This window comes from Pezoporus wallicus, unplaced genomic scaffold (assembly GCF_028554395.1).
Source record: "Pezoporus wallicus isolate ANWC-B61680 ecotype Strahan unplaced genomic scaffold, APGP_CSIRO_Pwel_v1 contig_5069, whole genome shotgun sequence".
NCBI lineage: Eukaryota > Metazoa > Chordata > Aves > Psittaciformes > Psittacidae > Pezoporus > Pezoporus wallicus.
Genome location: NW_026642361.1, coordinates 8,024,962 through 8,040,703, shown reverse-complemented (window position 1 = coordinate 8,040,703; position 15,742 = coordinate 8,024,962).

The window sequence follows — 15,742 nt, the reverse complement described above, 5'->3', positions numbered from 1 at the left end:
ATTCTTCCCTCCCACGGTTTCCATCACCCCACCCTCCCTTTGATTTAATCCCTCTTTCTCTATGCTCCTTTGCTCAGCTTCATGCACTGCATGAATCCAGACCTCCCATGAATGAACCTGGACCGAAAAGCCCATAATAAAGAACCAGTCACTGGACTTAATTGTCTGTGCTTTTTGCTGCAGACTTTTACAATTTGTCCTAGCAGTTACATTCTTTCCCTGATAGTTGAATGTTTGCTTTGCATGGGGAAAGGAAAGATTGCCTGCTTATGAAGAATGGGGAAAGAGGATTCTGCTGAACCCTTCCACTCCCCCAGCTCACCAAGACACAAGGCTGTTGATGAGGGTATTCAGTATGGCAAATGGTAAATCACAGAGCCAGCATCACAGGCAGACACATCCTTTGTTAAGGAGCACACCTGCTGAGGGTGAATCTGTTAGCAGTGTGCTCACCAGTCAAGCCCTTAGCTCCCAACAGTGCAGTTAAGTCCAAGGGCAGCAGAAATGCCGGCAGAAAGGTGAGTACTGCCCAGATGGCAGGGCAGTCACCTCAGCTACAGCATCTGCTCCCAGAATAGATGCTTTTGGTTTAATCAGTGCCACAGTAAGTGGCTTTCACTGATGCTGGCTTGAAATGCAGGTCTCTGATGCCCTTTCTCCCTAGCCAGCACCTCCAGCTGCAGTTGTCTGTGTCACAGAGACTACAAGAGGCAGAAGGATGGAGAGGAAGGTGGGCACGTTCATCCCTCCCTCAGATATGCCACCTGTCTCTTTATAGCCATTTCCAGTTGCCTCCAATTGCTGCTTGTAGCCCTGTCCTTCTTCCCAGCTTCCTCTAGCTGTCCCGCTTCTGCCAGTGGCAAGTCTCAGCCACTGTCTGGAGAAACAGCAGCTGGTGGGAACTGGTTTCTCTCCAGTATCATCACAAGAGCTGCCTCTAGGGCAGGTTCCCTTCCCATACTGGCTTTATTCTGGCTCCTGTATTGCTCATGTACAGCCAAAAGGCCAGTAGCATCCTGCCCACAAAGTCAGGAGCTGTCTGGGTGTTCCCTCAGGACTCAGAAATTGTTGATTTCTTTCTTCACAGGGGCATAGATTCAACTGGAAAGTGGAGTAACTCACAGATTAGTGGTTAGGCCACTCTCAGAAGGAGACGAGAGATGTGAAATAGGAGTTCTTAATGCTCCAGGCAAAGGAGAGAACTGCAGCTCTGGGGCAGTTCTGTGAAAAAGGAGTGATGGTGCCACACCAACCACACCATGATTTAAATGGAATCAGTAGCATTCAAGAGTTTCGTGCTGGTGCTTGAGAAAGAGAGGCTTTGATTCCTTCTGGAGCAGACCATCAAAGACACCAGCAGAGAAACTCTGGTTTCTGAATTCTGGTGAGATACATGCATGTCGTACATGCATGAGAGAAAACAACTTGCTGAGCCCTGTCAAAACTGAAGTGCTTCTGCACATGTCCAGAGGCTGAATCTTCAGGACCTTCAAAAAGTCAATGATTTTATATGCCTCCTAGCTGACTGTGTATCTGAGACCTTGTCTGAAAATTAGCAGTTTTGGGTGCTGGTGTTCACAATCCACTGTGGGTACCAAAGTCCTTCACACACTCTGGTCCTTCAACCTTAGGAACAGATGTGATCAATATATGATGTTTCAGATTGGAAAAATCCAGGCCAAAGTACAATAGGACACTTGAGCCCATCTCAATTACCATTGAAAGAGTATGTTCCTGCTACAAAAAACAGGTAAAATTTTGGACATATTTTGGCTTTGCTGCTGGGTCCTATCTTGCAACTTTGCTTCTGTGAAGAATTGTGGAATTGCTTAAGACTTTTGGACGCACTTTGGAGTGCATGGCATTTAGTAAGATACATCAGCTGCAGACTTTGGGTTCGCTTTTGTAAGTGTTATTCAAAAAATAAGAAATAGTAATAGCAATTACATGGCTAGGGTGTACGTAGCATATGCTTATTGGCACCTGCAGTAAAATATTTGACACAATGATTTAAATATCTACTTAATTAATGTACTAAAATGTAGTTTTTTCCTCACATGAAGACAAGCCTAATGAAGTGCCCTTGGAAATGGGTGGCTTTCCTTCACTTTTAGCTACCCTTAGGAAGGAGCTTAGGAAGGACTGTGCCTCCTGAACCACTGAGACTGGATCCAGCAGAACACTCTTTTAAGCATGATGTTCTTGAGTCTGTTTTGCTCCCCTTTCACAGGGATAATCTTATCAGTAAGAAAAAAACATAGTCTCAATTCTGATGTCAGTTACTTTCTCTAAACAAAAGACTCTAAGAAATATAGCTGAAAACTGCTGAACTTTCCCTCTGCTCAGGAAAAATAAGAAGCATGGATGGATGCATGCATGGATGGATGGATGGATGGACTGATGGGTAGACAGATGCACTAAACATTTCACCCTATACTTGAAAACTAATGGAAAACAGATTTTGTGGCTTTGACAACAGAGCAGAGCAACCTAGTTTTATATATCACAGTGTTATTATTTCCTGTTTTTCTAGTGAGTTTTGCCTTGGAAAGCAGACTTGTGCACAGATGAGTAATGTGTTTAGCTTTAAATTTGGCCAGAAAAGAAAATCCCGGAAGATCTTTTTACTTGGATGGAAATAATGTATGTTACTGTGATGTTACTCTATGGGATTCAGTTCTGTTCCTGCTTTTACAGCTGATTGCAATGTGCTCATGGGATAGGGCCAAATCTCAAAAGATTTACTGAAGTAAGTGGGAGTCTTGACTGAGTCAAATTTAAATTATATCTGAGGAAGGACATAAGGACTTGGTTTGTCACAAGATTTTTCACTGGCACCCTAAAACCTTTATGCCCTGAAAGAAATGAGAAGACTCCTGAACACTCTGTAACTGAGACGGTTTCTCGAGCATGGGCAGGCACTAAGGAAAACAGCTGTAAGTCTGTCTTCTAGCAGCCCCACCGAGTCACAGTGCAAAGGGCATTGTGAGGACAGAGTAGGGGACGGTATGTCTAAAATACAATTGTAGCACACAGCGATGATGTCAGGCAAGCTCTTAGGGCGAGCAGGGTAGCGCGCTGAAGACAGTCAATGTCAGACCCATCTGTTTTCTCATGCTGGCCCCTCTGCACGAAGCAGGATAGAGGGATGATCTATAGAGCAGGATCAGGAGTTCAGCATTTCATAAGGAAGCATCAGCTTTCTTCTATCTTGAGCTGAGATTTCTGTTAACAAAAAAGCAGAAAGTCATGACTTTCCAAAGCTCTTTGGCAGTGTAAAGGTCCCATTCATCAGCATAAAGCCAAGCTCAGTTTCATTGGATTATACAATGGTCTCAGTGGCTATTTGTTTACTTTTTAAGTAGTTACATTTTTCAGTAATTTCGGGCCTGTGTAGCCAGAAAATGTGAACTATATGGATTTAAAACCAGCATACCAACAACAAGGACATTTACTATTTTTAACCCCTCTATTTTTAAACCACTCTCATGAATCAGTAGGTTCTGTCTCTGGGGTTTTGAAGGGTTGCGATTCACATCACTTCCCAGCTCCAGAGGGTGAGTACTGTTCACTGTACTCTCCTTCAGATTTCCATTAACCATACAGATTAGTATATACTACTAGGACAGCTTTGTAATCAGAACTTCCTTTCACGAGAACCTGGCTGGAGCCACAGATGTTTCTTGTATTACATGCCATAAAATACTCACCTGAGTGTACAAATGCTAGTTTTTATTAGACATTAAACTGGTTTGGGTGTTAGCCAGCTGGGCATTTTTGAGGGTCTCTGTTTAATCAGCAGTCCTCTGTGTTCTCTTCAGCCTTCCACAAGTATATATACCTACATACATACAGCACGGTTAAAAAACATTATTCATAAATCCCAGTATGAATATTTTGAAGTATCAGCATGAAGCTCTTGTATGCTTCTGACCTGTACATCTTCCTGAAGAACAATGTCGGCTCACTGGCATGCAACACAATGTACACACTTTTTTCACACTGAGGAGAGTCAAACACTGGAACAGGTTTTCCGGAGATGCTGTGCAGTCTCTCTCCATCTTTGGACCATTTTAAAGACCTACTGGAAAAAGCCCTGAGTAATCTGGTCTGATCTCATGGGTGATGCTGCTTTGAGCAGGAGGCTGGGCTGCAGACTTCCTGACAGCCCTTCCAGGCTCTGTTATCATGTCATCCTAGGATTCTAGGACTATGTAGTGGACAAACGGGGGGATGGATAGATTAGATAGATAGATAGATAGATAGATAGATAGATAGATAGATAGATAGATAGATAGATAGATAGATAGATAGAAAGGTCTTTCCAGTTACTGTAACTGCACACTGTATATGACTAAGGATGCTTTTAGAGTAGAAATGCACCTGTTCATACACAGAAGGATAAAAGTGGAGGGTATAAACCAGAGATAAATCAGAAAAAACAAAAGGATTATGAATGCTAGAGAGAGGAAACAACATCTGGAGATATCTTTCCTCAGTTAAGTAATGTTCATTATTGTCCTGAGAGGAGTCTCTGTTGCCAGCTTTAGACAGCAATAGCACACAACTCCCACTGATTCCCTTACAGAAGACGTTTCATGCATTTTTGCTGTATTCCCCACTGTTTTAGGGTTCATCTTCCTTCCTTCTTTTGTTCCTTTCCACAGCCCACCCCTACAAGGACAGGATTTTTTTCCTCCTTCGGTTTACATCTTCTCAGAGTTCACACCCTTTTCATCCTCTCTCTCAAGAGCTCTGGCAGTGACCTTTCCAGAAAAAACAAACTTTCAGCTTGTACAGTGATTAGAGAGATTATCCACATTAAGCGTTCCCCTTGTAAGCATGAACACAACAAAAACTCATTTAAAAACTCCAGCACTGTGCTGTAACTGGGAGAGGTATTCCCTGCCTCCTGCAAAAGCAGCCCTTTTATTCCTCTGCTAGATTTAATCAACCATTTGTGTCTCTCATCAAAAACCTCTTTTGTTTCCTGTATGAGAAAACAGTGCTGCTGAATCACCACAACATTTGTGTTAGTTTCTAGTTTTTCTTTACATTTCCTATTGGCTTACCTACTGCTTAGCCTATTCTGAGATCAAATTAATAATTAAAAGCTCACATCTATTCTTGTAAGATGAAAAGGCATTAACTAACATGTCTGAAAGCATGCTGTCAGAAATGCCTACTGTTTGTTCAGAATATTTCTCCCTAAGGCTCTTCACACCTCCCTCACCACAGGCATTAAAATGACACGCATAAGACAGAACCAGAAGAAAAGTTCATTTACTAGGAGATTTGATTCCAGTGCAGAGAACTGTGTAAGTTGTAAATCTTTTTCTTTACATAATCACCCCCTTTTCCCAACCAAGTTTCCTGTTGTCCCAACACATTATCTAGAGGGCACCATTTGTCCAATAATTTGTTTCTAAGATTAATATTTTGACATTTTTCCTCCTTTCAGGAAACACAGGCAATGAGGTGTTTTCAATTAAGGCTAAAGGGTGTGCTGAGGATTTGGGAGATGCTTTTGAAGTTGGGAAAAAAAAACAGTTTACAATTCCGATCACTTTGGCATGGCACCAAGAATTACAAATGCAAGAAATTACATGATTGCCCATTAGTGCAGTCTGCAAATGCAAGTGTCACACTGAAGTCTTCCCTCTGTTCCTGTTCATTTCTTAAGTTGTCTGTTAAGTGAATATGCTTCACTGGGCTTATGGTTGTTAAATGCATCATAACCGATGCAATATCAACATGCCTACAAGAAAACATCTACTGAGGACCTATATGTTGAATTTACCTTAAAAATTAAAGAAAAATGAATGAAAAATGCCAGTATCTCCCACATAAGCCATGGTAAATATGGTCACATATCAGGTAATATGTGAAATCAAAGAATTACTGTAAACTTACTGTTTCTGGTAGTGCACTAAATGCAATATAAATATTTAGAATTTCATTTACTTTAAAAAAGGTGGTTCTAGATAAAAGATTATCTTTCACTGTATGAGAAAAAGTGTTTGCTCTCCATAAGAGGAAGCACAGCTATTTTCATTTTGATCTGCGACATATGTTACCCTGATCATACACGTAGAAGATTACACCTATCGTCAGATTAAAACTAAGCGTATAGCAGCTCAATACACAAATTCAGCTTTTTAGCCAACATTTTATATCGTAAGGCTTCAATTTAATACCAGTTTTGTGTAGGTGTCACAATTCTGCAAAAGAAGTATGAAGGTCTAAATCTTCACAGCCCCAAAGGATGAGAAAGCTGAGGAACTGGAAAAGAAGCAAGTGAGGATTAGGGATAGTCACTCTCTACATAAGTTTCTTTTTTGGGAAGCAAGCTGCAACAAAAGTTTAGAGGTGTGAGAAAGGATATATTCAAATAATGTGTTTTAAAAAGCAATATAAGCATTTTAGAATGAACCTTTCCATAAGTAAAGCTGCTAGTCTGACTCATCCCAGATTTTTCAAGGGGTCAAAAGCAGGGCAGTTACACTGCCAACTGATACAGAGTTGGTAGTGAATCATCTTTTCAAGTATGTTTATAACCTCATAGTACCTGTGGAAGTAATCACAGACTTGGCAAAGTAGAATTATACAGTAGGTTGAATATATCCATAATGAGCTTGTCTTAACTTGTAAATCTGTTATGGGCAGATGAAAATAATTGTTCCGCCTATACAATTAATATAACCACTATTATAAGAACGTATTTTTAAGATTATTCTTTCACTTATACATATAAATGGCTTATATTAAACCATAAACTTTTCTGAGACATATTTCTTAAAGCAGTATCCTGATCCAAGGATTCTGATCCTTTTATTTCATATTTGTAGTTTAATGATCCAATAAACAAGTTACATATTACACATGTAATGTTTCAGTGAAATATCTTAAAAACTTATAGCAGCCCAAGAAGGACACTCACGCTGTTTGAATTAATGCATCTAGTTCAGGAGCCCCTTGTTAATGGAATGAATAAGGCTTCTCGGCATGTTAGCTCAGGGAATATCACTTAGAAGCTTGTTTCCAATCATTATAGGAAGACCTCAAACATAAAGTATATGACAACCCTCATTAGATTCATTTTTAAGACAGGTTCCATAGAAAGAAGACACTAAAGATGAAAGCTAAAGATGTGAAACTAAAGATGAGTTCTCTCTAGTGGATATAATTTCCTTCAAGATCTGCACTGGAAATTTTTCTTTTAAAATAGACCTTGGTAACTGCTCTTTTGGGAATAAAAATGTGTCTGCAGTTTGCACTTACTTATTTAGATTCACTCCTTTACTGTTTCAATCATTTGTCTTACCGAGGCCCAGCTGTTTAGTGTTTTAAATTATGTCTTGAATAGCTGCTCATTTGAGGTTTCTTACATGAGTGTTAATGTGTCAAGGTAAGAAATAAAAAGCTATCTTCTGAAAACTGTACATTATGAATAACATCTCTGAGGATTTTCCTTGCTTGCATAAAAGCATGCTCCCTTTTATTTAGCAACCTAGTGTAGCCTAGTGCAAACTTGAATCACAGAAGTTTTAGCTTTTGGAAATGCTTGTGAGTTCTTTACCAAACTGATAACATTCCTAAGGCAGCAATATCTTGTTCTCCCTGACTTTTGGATTCAGCCCTTGTTGTCTTTAAACTATATTTTTTAAACTAGAAAAACATACCCTTGCATTATAGGAAGTACAACCAACAGCACAATTGGTCTGATGAACACAAACACGACAGACACCAATGAAACATAATAAAAAAATACCAGAGTCCTTTCTGCACTTCTTGAACACTATCAAGAAAATCCTACACCTCAAGATCTGGCTTTATCTTGGCTGTATATTACTGAAGAAACAAAGGTCCATACATACCCCAAATTATCTTGAAGAAAGTGATGACCCTGATGGAATGCAGTAGCTGCCACAGCTGTATTTCAATATACACTGAACAATAAGGCGATACATCATGGGAAGGTTTACATCTCTCATTCTTTCTTGTGGAATTACTTCTTTCTCTGCTGCTTGGAGAGAGTCAACTTGTCTTTTAAATACGTTATCAAGCCAGAGAATTAATTTATTTACAGCTCTGTGATTTTTTCAGTACTTCAGAAAGCAGCTTAGTAACAGGAAAGAGGTTTAGTAACAGCTACAAATGCCTTAGGTTTGTCTACAGCAATCAACTTTATTTCAGATAATCCAGTATTTAAGGCTTTTTCCAAAGCATACAGGGCTTAACAGCAAGACTTGCTTCAGACCAAGCCTCTGTTCTGGAAACATCAGACCAAATTAAACACGAGTTTAGAGGAATGTGAACTATTTTCTTCAAATAGGATACACAGAACAAAAATGTGCTCTATGTGAGATACATTTCATATATAATGCAAGTCTTCATGTAAATAAGGCTAAGCTATTTGGTCTATCTGTTCTTTGATTTTTTATCTGGAAATAAGAACATTGCTATCCTACCTCCTGGAATAGTATAAGAGTAGAAGCAATAAATCATTTCGGGGTGCACCTATATTATGCATATAGGGTCACATACATATTCTAGCTCAGATAAATCAAATCAGTGTGCAAATATGTGCAGTATCATTCCAGGATGTGATCCTCCAAATTTACAGCAAGACATGATTTTTTCAGTCAGTAATAACACAATAGTGAGATTAGATCATAATGTTGTATGTTGATGATAGAAACCCAAAGATTTTCACAGAATTTAATAAAGAAAATAAGATGTATGTGTTTTCAGGTGAAATATTTAAACGAATAAAAATAAGCCTCTGAATGGAGAAATGCAAGCAGATGGAAAAACTATTATGCAAATACATGATTCATAGTTTTCCTAAGGAAATAATTTGACCTGAAAAATATAAAACTGGAATTTGGCCACAGTGCAGATGCATGCCAAAGGCCTGATCCTTACTTACTTTATTGGAATGTTCTTTACAACTGCACAAAGAATCCTATTATTTAGAGGTTTGTAAGATCCCCTGTTCAGCTGACTTGGTCATTTGACTTAAGTTACAGTGCCATCTACTGTAGTAATAGCCACAGAGAACCATAGAATCATAGAATAGTTAGGGCTGGAAAGGACCTTAAGATCATCAAATTCCAACCCCCCTGCCATGAGCAGGGACACCTCACACTAAACCATGTCACCCAAGTCTCTGTCCAACCTGGCCTTGAATACCACCAGGGATGGAGCATTCACAACCTCCCTGGGCAACCTATTCCAGTGCCTCACCACCCTAACAGGAAAGAATTTCCTCCTTATATCCAATCTAAACTTCCCCTGTTTAAGTTTTAACCCATTACCCCTTGTCCTATCACTATAGTCCCTAATGAAGAGTCCCTCCCCAGCATCCCTATAGGCCCCCTTCAGATACTGGAAGGCTGCTATGAGGTCAATTTGATGGATGGACCACTCAGTGTATAAAGAACTGGCTGGATGGCAGCACACAAAGAGTTGTGGTCAATGGCTCAATGCCCGGCTGGAGACCAGTAGCAAGTGGTGTCCCTCAGGGATCGGTGTTGGGACCGGTCTTGTTCAACATCTTTGTCGCTGACGTGGACAGTGGGATTGAGTGCGCCCTCAGCAAGTTTGCCGATGACACCAAGCTGTGTGGTTCGGTTGATACGCTGGAGGGAAGGAATGGCATCCAGAGGGACCTCGACACGTTTGTGAGGTGGGCTGATGCCAACCTCATGAGGTTTAACTGTGGCAAGTGCAAGGTCCTACACCTGTGTCAGAGCAATCCCAGGCACAGCTACAGGTTGGGCAGAGAAGAGATTCAGAGCAGCCCTGCGGAGAAGGACTTGGGGGTGTTGGTCGATGAGAAAATGAACATGAGCCGGCTTCAGTGTGCGCTTGCAGCCCAGAAAGCCAACCTTATCCAGATGTATTACAAATTTCCCCTCTTCTGAGATTATTTTTCAATTACTTTCTACTGTAGTTGTAATCAAATACAGCTATGAGTTCAGAAGCACTAAAATTGTATCAGATGTGAATATAAAAAGAAGGGACATCCAGAGTTAAAGCAACATAGAACACATTTTTAGGAAACCAGACAGACCCACAAACCACAAGAGAGCCTTTTGGAGGGTGCGTAACTCTTGCTTCAGAGTTCAAGATGGCCAAAAAAGCCCGTCTTTAGATACTGAAATCTGAAGGAAATTTTCCTGCTGCGTGTTTTACCCTCCTGCCAGGTTTGGAGTTTTCACAGATTCTTTTGAAGCTTCTGAGAGTGCAGCTTCTGAAGAGGATACCCTGAGAGATGAACCATTCTGCTGGAGGAGGGATATTTTTCTGTACTCTTCTCTATTAAATGCACTCTCTGTTAACCTTAACCACCTCCCTCCTCCAAAAGATGACACGGAGTTGAATGCTGTGCCCAACTGCTAGAGCAGGGATGCAAAGTGGTACATTTCCATACATATCCCCAGTATGATGGGCATATGTAAATTATCACAGGACACTGATATTGAGATCTCAAAGACAAAACTAGTGATGAAAACCTTACCTTTTTGTAGACAACTGCAAAACACTGAAGGGACAGGTGCTAGTTAGAGATAGTTCCCCTTACTCAAGCAATGTAGGCACAGATACAGTCTGGCCTCCAGAGAGCCTTCTGGCATGTTGGTATCATGACTGGGACAGGAGCAGCTCTTAGGACAGGGACAATAAACACACAGCCCACAGTTCAGCAGCCCGTGTGTTCATGGTGCTGTTGGTAGTCCTGACAGCCCTGCAGAATAGTCAATGATGTACAATCATCTCATTTTCCCTACAAGTTTCTTATACCAGAAGTAATTACGTTCCACAGACCCTCTACACTGATGCAAATGTGTATTTATATCACATACCACTATGAAGAAAAAGGTGCTGTTGTTAGTTCTGTACCAGGCTTCAGTTTTCTAAAAGCAAAGAAAGAAATCATCACCCTGAAGACTGAGTGAGCATTTGTAGCCTATGATTTCTTTTCCTATTCCAGACAACATCAACTGATTTATTGAACCTGCCACCAAGCAGCATCTCATATCTTCCTCAAAACCTTTGCATCAGCTTCCAAGTAAAGTCAGGATTCATATCTAACATGCATCTGGTTGTGTCACCGAACATCAGATTCTACAACAGACTATACTTCTTTGTGTCTTTGGCAAGGCTCTGTTCTTTTTGCTATCTACTTCTTCAAACCAGCCTGCCCTTTTTGCTGACTTCTCAGACCATTTTGCAGCTAACGGTTGCACTGCAAAGGCAATGGAAATTTACAACTGGTTAATTCCCTCTTTTCAGTGAACTGCATTGTATGCCCTTCTCCTTTCTGCTTGTATTGTGAATGATTCCCCTGCTGGAATTTTTATGGAGCAATGAAAACAAATCCTAAAGAAACACATGATATTGTAGTTCACTGAGAGGTCATATCCTATAAAGTCTGGTGCTAGCTCATTGTGTCCAGATGTGGCTTCCTAAGGATTTGATTCTATATCAGTTGGTTGAATTTAACACTGGGTATTTTAGTAACCTGGTGTGAGAACACTCTACTGCTTGAAGTCATCCTTCTCTGAGAGTCCTTTGTTCAATGCATTTATAGCACACATAACTGAAAAAAAATGGCTGTTTTTCACTGCGTATGGCACCAGAACTTCTGAAAAACAAACGGACCTTTAACAAACTAAAAGGCAGGTTAAGGTGCTAAGCAAGGCCATAGTTTCGCAGTTGTTTGGAACTGACATAAACCAGAGTTGCCACCAAAGAGGTCACCCTGCCCTTCCCCTTGTGTGCATGGCCCCGCTACTCCTATCTGCTCACACAAAGGCACGTACAGACTCATGTCAGCTTTATTCTTTTTTATGTGGTAATTTAGAGCCAGACCACTGCTTTGACCCAGTTCACCATGGTCTACACAAGTTATGACTTTATTGCTAACTAGAAGAGTGCCAAACGGTGCAGAGGGACTTATAGCTACTCTCTTTATGGCTGGCCACCTCTGGGAACAGTTTCTTCCCTTCCACAAAACACCCAGCCCTTGGTCTTCTATAGATCACACACAGGGCCACTGCGGCCCCAAGACATAATTACTCTTTTGTCTGCTATTTTTTCAGTTCAAAGAGTCTGAAAGAATGGTATGGCTGTGTTGCAGCTTATCAGGAGAGTTTTTTTTATTGCGTGAAGCTGTGGCTATGTGTTGCATGCCCTTTGATAACATGGGCAGGGAATGGGTTGACAAGTAGGGACTGCAGAAGACAGAGGGACCCAGAACTGGCAAATTCTCATCCATCCTGCCCAGTCAGGTGGATCCTGGAGTGAACTGTATCAGAGTCCTGCCCAGGCACAGAGAGGGGGTGCAGGCAGGAGAAGGAGGCTTTGCAGAAGGGCAGCTCCCCTTCCTCTGGTGGCAGTGTCTACTTCAAATGCCTGGAGGACTTCAACTGGTCTTGGAAGGACATCATGAATCTCATGGCGATAAATGGATCTTAATGAAAGGGAATGTAATTCCAAGGAGTTAAAAACTGCTGAGTTGGCTTGGCAGAAGTAAAAGATGGGTAAGTGCTGGTGGGATTTAGTTCAGAAAAAGAAAGTATCAGGGCTGTGGTTTGCTGCAGGGCAGATGAGACTCTACTAAAGACCAGTCCCTAGCATTAAAAGTTGTTGCAGGTCATCTGTGTGAAATTATATGATGGTGATACTGAATCTTTACATACTCAAGTTTAAGGCAGAAAATATAATTTGGAGTGTATGCCAGCAGAAAGCAACATTAGTATCCCTGATGAAAAAATTACCAATTTTGTCTTCAAAGCCATTCATTTTCAGTTACCATAGAAACAGCCATTAATGCCATTTTATATCTGGCTGACAAACCCCACATTTTCTGATCTCTCTTGCCTTTTTTTTTTTCTTTCTTTCATGTCTGCTTTTTATTTCAATGCAAAATGTCTGAAAGAAACATAACTTCTATGGAAACATGGATAAGAAATTTTATTTTTGTCCATGCAGTTCTCCATTGCTCCTCACATATGTGTGCTCAGGTCATAACAAAAATACATATTTCTAGTAAAAAAACAACCAGCCAACCACAAAAACACAAACAAACCAACCAAACAAAAGGAGTAAGGAATAAAGACACAAACATAACACAAAATTATAGTTAGATACTTTTCCTTTTCCATTGCAATAAAGTATTGAATTAATATTAGTATGATACCTCTCTTCTAATGAATCCAATATAAATTCACATCTGTTCTCATTTGCCCATCTTCAGTCATCCCAGACAGCTTACAAACAGAAAACAGGAGTTTGTATTTACTTACTTGCATTTTAAATTAGTCAGATTATATGGTTTTGTAATAGTTTTCACTGAAAGTACTACTTTCTACTGAAGTAGAAAATATGACCTCACACCTACTGGAAGAGAAAATCAATGTTTTTTAAAATGTCCACTCATTCTGAGTAGCTCAAATACACAAAGGTGCTAAATTCCATTAGTGTTTACCAACTTCTGCTAATACCACAGTGGCTGGCACTCTAGATTCTCATCAATTCAATATGTGCTTTTGGAAATTTGAGCCCAAATGTTTCTTTTTCATTAAAATAATTATCATATGTATTTCTATGATACTAACAGTAAGTAGTCAACATGGCTTCACCAAGGGGAAGTCATGCTTGACCAATCTCATAGCCTTTTATGAGGAAATAACACGGTGGATGGATGATGGCAGAGCGGTGGATGTGGTCTACCTTGACTTCAGCAAAGCATTTGACACAGTCTCCCACAGCATCCTCACAGCTAAATTGAGGAAGTGTGGACTGGATGATCAGGTAGTGAGGTGGACTGCGAACTGGCTGAAGGAGAGAAGCCAGAGAGTTTTAGTCTATGGGGCAGAGTCTAGTTGGAGGCCTGTAACCAGTGGAGTGCCTCAAGGGTCAGTACTGGGACCAGTATTATTTAATATATTCATCAACGATTTAGATGAGGGAATTGAGCGTACTATCAGCAAGTTTGCTGGTGACACTAAGCTGGGAGGAGTGGCTGACACGCCAGAAGGCTGTGCTGCCATCCAGAGAGACCTGGACAGGCTGGAGAGTTGGGCAGGGACTCACTTGATGAAATATAACAAGGGAAAGTGTAGAGTCCTGCATCTGGGCAGGAACAACCCCAGGTTCCAGTATAGGTTGGGGAACGACCTGTTAGAGAGCAGTGTACGGGAGAGGGACCTGGGGGTCCTAGTGGACGACAGGATGACCATGAGCCAACACTGTGCCCTTGTGGCCAAGAAGGCCAATGTCATCCTGGGGTGTATTAGAAAGGGGGTGGTTAGTAGGTCGAGAGAGGTCCTCCTCCAGCTCTACTCTGCCCTGGTGAGACCGCATCTGGAATATTGTGTCTAGTTCTGGGCCCCTCAGTTCAAGGACAGGGACCTGCTGGGGAGAGTCCAGCGCAGGGCAACTAAGATGATTAAGGGAGTGGAGCATCTCCCGTATGAGGAAAGACTGAGGGAGCTGGGTCTCTATAGTTTGGAGGAGACTGAGGGGTGACCTTATTAGTGTATATAAATATATAAAGGGGGAGTGTCACGAGGATGGAGCCAGGCTCTACTCAGTGGCAAACAATGATAGGACAAGGGGTAATGGGTACAAACTGGAACACAAGAGGTTCCACTTAAACTTGAGAAGAAACTTCTTCTCAGTGAGGGTGACGGAACACTGGAACAGGCTGCCCAGGGAGGTTGTGGAGTCTCCTTCTCTGGAGACATTCAAAACCCGCCTGGACACATTCCTGTGTAATATTATCTAGGTGCTCCTGCTCCGGCAGGGGGATTGGACTAGATGATCTTTTGAGGTCCCTTCCAATCTCTGGCATACTGTGATACTGTATACTTATCTAACTCTCAGAGAGAGGGAGTTAATAAATATATGATAACATTTGTAAAATAGATAATAAATTCATATTTAAAGTGTTGGGAAAAATGCAAAATAATTACAAGTACTTCATGCATTTTTTGTAACACAAAATGAAGTCAGGATAAAACTAATCCAGAATGAGACCTCACACAGCAGAAGTTAGTTATTACATACGAAAACTATTTATCCCTAAAAACCTCTTAAAATTCCTAAAGAAATAACCTTGTTGAGAATGAGGAATACTTTTCTGCCACTGAGCTGTTAACAAAAGCATGTTCTATATCGACACATGAAAACAATGCTCTCAACACTCCTTGAGAGTGGCCTTGAAAACCACAACTTTGCTGTATTACAAGCATTCTGATAGTAAGTCTGGTGGTGTCAGCTCTCTGGAGCACACAGCCTTCATCAATTCATATTCTGCTTACTTGCTTCCCTTTGCTGTCTTTAAATCTAAACCCTTGTCTCTTAACAACTGTAATCAGTGCACACATAATTGTGATTTATGGTACCAGCCGCTGTTGATGACTCTTCCTCTGGGGCAAGTCTCCTCCATCCTGAATTGTAGGGCAGCAAGAAGCTGCCATGGTACTTAGAGTGCTGATTTATTCTGCAGTATCCTCAAGACCAAACCCTCTGGCTCTATGTGCAGCTCATTCCCCAGGCATTTTCAGGGGATGCTGGAAGGAAAACATCTAACCCACTGTGCCTCTCTGCTGTCTGCAGCCAGGACAGCCCCTGGGAGAGCTGCAGATGAGAACAATTCCTGTTCCCCACTGCACTTCTGCAAGGTGCCTGGTGCAGCCTGTCCCGCTGCACCTGCCTTCCAAACCCTAGC